This window comes from Fukomys damarensis, unplaced genomic scaffold, assembly GCF_012274545.1.
Source record: "Fukomys damarensis isolate Sample0158 unplaced genomic scaffold, DMR_v1.0_HiC HiC_scaffold_23, whole genome shotgun sequence".
NCBI classification, from domain to species: domain Eukaryota; kingdom Metazoa; phylum Chordata; class Mammalia; order Rodentia; family Bathyergidae; genus Fukomys; species Fukomys damarensis.
In genome coordinates this window covers 54,529,134-54,533,946 of record NW_022900935.1, presented here as the reverse complement: position 1 = coordinate 54,533,946, position 4,813 = coordinate 54,529,134, and the positions used below count along the sequence as shown (strand labels likewise).

At 36.4% G+C, this 4,813-nt stretch overlaps 1 pseudogene; it reads left to right on the top strand.

Moving 5' to 3' along the window:
• The first annotated feature begins 4,403 nt into the window (after positions 1–4,403).
• On the top strand, positions 4,404–4,608 carry LOC117287455 (annotated as a pseudogene).
• The last annotated feature ends 205 nt before the right edge of the window (positions 4,609–4,813 follow it).

Genomic DNA, 4,813 nt, shown 5'->3' with positions numbered 1-4,813 from the left:
CATCTTGGATTCATTATAAGTAGGGCCCCAACTTTCTGGAAAGCACTGAAACAGAGATGGAATTTTTATTTGTAGTTTAAAAAATTCAATAAAAATAAAAGTTGGATGGTGCCAAGACAATTTTGCACTTGCTTTTGTGAGTAAAATATAAATAGATTTAGCGAGTAAAAGAAAAAGGAAAAACTTCATAACAAATGTACAGAGTGGCTTAACAGCTGGAAAAGTAAGGGTGTGTGTGTGGAGAGGTGGGTGGGGAGGGAAGAGGGAAGAGAGAGAGAGAGAGAGAGAGAGAGAGAGAGAGAGAGAGAGAGAGAGATTTAAAGCAGCCCAGTGGCTGGGAAAGCAACAACCTGTAAAAACACTTAACATTTACAGCCACTGGGTGGCTGGAAAGCCAACTTCTCATAAAATCGATTTAACATTTTGGTCACTGGTGAAGACATTTAATGCACGCATGTTTATATATCTGTGTTTATGTTGCAGCCCCATGGAGTTCAGTGGGTTTTAATTATGAACTGGTAGAGACCATTTGAAACTGTTGAGGGTATACAAGGTTTTGGGTTTGCTGACAATAACAATTATCAATACATACAGATCTTTTTAGATATGTTGGAAAGTGTACATAGAATCTGATTACTTATAGCCTACTTACTAACGTTTGTATTTGTACTCTGTCACTGATCTCTAGTGCCCTACTTTTGAAAGTCATTTTAAAAAAATTCCAGTTGGAATCATTCTATTTTCCAGGAGTTTAAGACTAAGCTTCTTAGATCCTGATCTGCCTGTAGCTTGGCAAGCAAAGTTATCTGTTAGGATAGTCCAATATTTTCCATTGCCCTTGTTATGTCTTAAATCAGTTCAGTTAAAGAGGGTAACAATTTGCTTTTTTTTTCTTTTACTTGGTTTTATTTTGGCTCCTTCCTTCTTTTCTTTCTTTCTTTCTTTCTTTCTTTCTTTCTTTCTTTCTTTCTTTCTTTCTTTCCTTCCTTCCTTCTTTCTTCCTTTTCTTTCTTTCTTTCTTTCTTTCTTTCTTTCTTTCTTTCTTTCTTTCCTTCCTTCCTTCTTTCTTCCTTTCTTTCTTTCTTTCTTTCTTCCCCTGATCAGTTCCAGGTAATGAACTTGGTTACCAACTGGTCACAGAGAACTTCTCCTATCCCCACAGGGCCGGGGTGATGATTGAAAGAAATGGAATTTTTAAAAACTTCATTTAAAACTAAAGCTATGGATCAAACTATACAGAAAATATTTTTAAAATATTTTTAAACCCACCATTTTACAGATAAATTACCTTGAAGATAAGAAAATCACAACAAATAAAAGCCTAATGTTTCTGTTAGTAAAACACAGATAATTGTACCCATCTTACCCACCCCTTCAAACAATTTTGAGGCTTAAATGACACCATATGTAGGAATGTGTTTAGTTCATGCCAAAATACTAGGCATGAAATATTATTCTAAAACTTAGTGATAAACCCATAGTTCTCAAATTTATGTATTGAAAGCTTCAGCACAGTTCAAGTAAAAGAGTAATTAAAATTATAATATGTATATGTTGCTCGACTCCCATGAAGTGGACATTTCTTATCCCTTTCCAGGGTGAAAAAGTAACTGGCAAAATCAAGAAATAAAGCACAGGTAATCTGGAGAGTGTCTACCCCAAATCCAGATAGTCATTCTTATCTGCTCCTTTCTGCCTTGAACACCCTGAGCTGGTACCTTCACAGGAGAAAGCACTCATTGAACTGTTTCGTTTGACCAAGAGTTCTTGTTTGTTTGTGTTCTATTGATAAAGGATTCATGGTTATTTATACCAGTGTTTTATTAAAGCAATTGTGGGAGGGATAAGATCTTAGACTACTATTATAACATTTCACTATAGCTGATATAGGTTTTTATTATTCCTCTTCTTTCTTCTTTCTCACCTCTTTTTCTTTTCCTTCTTATTCCAAGGACAGAACATAGTGAGGAAATTTGACTGGGAACAACTCCTCTACAACTCAGTCTCATAGCATAGAACAGAAGTGACATTATTATATTTAGTGTCAACCCCTTAGTTAAGGGTTCCTCCCAGAAAATAAATACAAAACTCTGGACACAAGAATAGAGATAGAAAAAGAGTTGAAATTTTAATTCCAACAGTCCCCTGAACTTCTTGCTTGACCAAATTAAAAACAACAATCAATAGCTAATCAGTGTTTAAATTGTCACGAATTATAAATCCAGAACCTCTGATTATATCCAAAAGCACTAATATCAATTCTCCATTTTATTGATTTTTATCACTGAGTGTTTCAAGTGGTACTACAAATAAAGGACTAAAGAGAAAATAAAAGTTCTTAGTCATTTGGTAGTTCCTTCACAAGAGAAGCCTTACTCTCTTCTAACAAATTACAAATAAAAAGATTTGGAGAAGAATGTTATTAAATTTGCCCATAACTCAATAAACACATTTTTTTTTCTCAAGAATATCACTACATTTAAAACACCATATCAAGAAAAGGTCAAACATCAAGATGACTTAGTGGTGAGACTTGGATATTTCAACTTCATAGAAACCCCCACCACCACCAAAAAAAAAAGTGTTTTTAAAGAGTTTAAATCTGAGGTATGACCTAACACTGAACATCTCAGTCAATGCCCGAGTTTCCGGTCACTGCACAGGGTTTCCATTAGGATCTAACCGCTGTCCTTTCCTCCTTCCGGGAGATATCCAAACAGTGCAGGTTGACCACAGACCCCAGGGCTTCACAGCCATCCTTCCTGTTCGTAAGCAGCAAGGACTGCGATAATAAAGAGGCTTCCAAAGTTCAAAAAGTGTAAACAAGAACCATCAGAGATACCTTGGAAGACTGAGAAGAATGAAACAGAAACAGAGCAATGGTCCAACTGGCTATTCTACTGCTACCACGGCTTCAGAAACATTATTTTAAACACACCAACGCTTTGGGCAGTAGGCTGTCTTAGATTTCCTAGACATAGAAAGTATAACATAGTATGTCCTTAGAGGGATTAATTTTTAAAATGTGGACGGTGGCTGCATCCTCTTCTTGGTGCTAGAAGCATCTGTGCAAAAATAAAACTGTCATTATAAGCAAGATATAAGCAATCAGTATTTGGTAATGAGTTATAGGCATGAGATTCAAGAGAATCGAAATGGCAAATGAAATGTTATTCCACAAAACAGGAAATGTATCCAGTTTGTGGACAGCCCTTCGTATATAAATGTTTCTGTGGCTGGCCAAGAATAATTTTAAAATAAGAGGCAGAGTGCAAAGATAAAGGAAGATAAAAGAACCTAGGAGACAAGAAGCAGCAAGAGGCTTCGGGGAAGACACAGTTGGATCTGGGACGAAAGGGGGGGGGAGCTAAAATCAGAGAAGAGGAGAAACTTCTGGAAAAAGATACTCTCTTGGCAAGAGGACTGGAAAATAAAACTGCAGAGTGAAAGACTGCTTAAAGAGCAGTCCCCAATCTTCTGCCAACACAGGCTAATTTGTATTTCTGGAACTCGCAGAAAGGATGTTAGCTGAAGCTCATGTTAGTCACCTTGCAGCAAATGTTACCCCACACATGTGCAGTCAAGAGGGACTGGGATGAATATAGGTTTCACCAAGCGGAGAGCAACTTCAGGAACTCCAAACACACCATACCTCCTACTTCAGGACGTAGACTCTTCCTTCCTCACCGCACATGGGAAATAAAGAGAGCAGAGTCTGGTTGTCAGTTAAGATCTAAGTTTGGCTTCCGGTGAAGAGAAAATCGCACCCATCCGGCTGTAAATGCTTCTTTAATGAGTTATGAAAGACTGAGCTTGACACCAAGCAACGTATCTCAGTGGAGAATTCTAAGAATTGAAAGAAAGGTGAACAAGCGACATGCGCTGAAGATTAACATTCTCATCTTTTAATTTGCTTTGGTTAACATGAAAAGTAATCTGCTTATGTTGTTCTTTTTCCATGCCGTTTTTTGTGGCATTACAATGACTATTCAACTATAGTTACCTAGAAAGTATCATTTCTTCAGTCATTTCCTTCTTGCTTTCCAGCTTTCCTCTTTTCTCTTGCCCGTCTTTGTGACCTTGCTGTAAACCTAGCTGAAAGTACAGAAAAAGTTTGTCTTAGAATTTGTTGCGTTTTTATACACCCAGAAAGAATAAGCAACACCCAGATCACAAAACAGTGGGTTTCTAACACTGCAATTGCTCTGGATGCCCTCTCCCTGTTACTACTAAAAGCAAATACTATTCTGAATTAAAACAAAATACATAAAATTTGCCTATGTTTGAACTTTGTGTAATTACAATCATACAGTCTAATGTCTTCTGTGTTTGTCTTCTTTAAGTGTCATCTATATAGGTGCTTACTCATTAATGCATGGATGTACCAAAAGTTTACATTCTTAAGCTTTGCACAGTGGCAGTATCATAGCCAATGAGGTTTATCGAGGTGCAATTATTGCTAATTGAAAACTTTTCCCAAAAGTTTACACTCTTCTATTAATAGACATTATATATATGCACACATATATTTTTCCCAGTGGACCTGTGTATGTAATGCTAGGGGTGTATATGGAGAGAAATAGAATTGCTAAATTACAAATATTTTGTCTCAGGTTTGATAACTATTGAATATCTTCTCTGTAAAGTTCTTATCAATATATTTTCATCCATTTTATTGAGTTATTTCCCTTTCATTCTCTTAACAGTTCATTTTGAAAAAATAAATTCTTTTTTATTTTATTTTATGTTTGGGATACAGGGGGATCAAACACAGGTCCTTGAGCTTGCAAGGCAGGCGGTGGAACCACTGAAG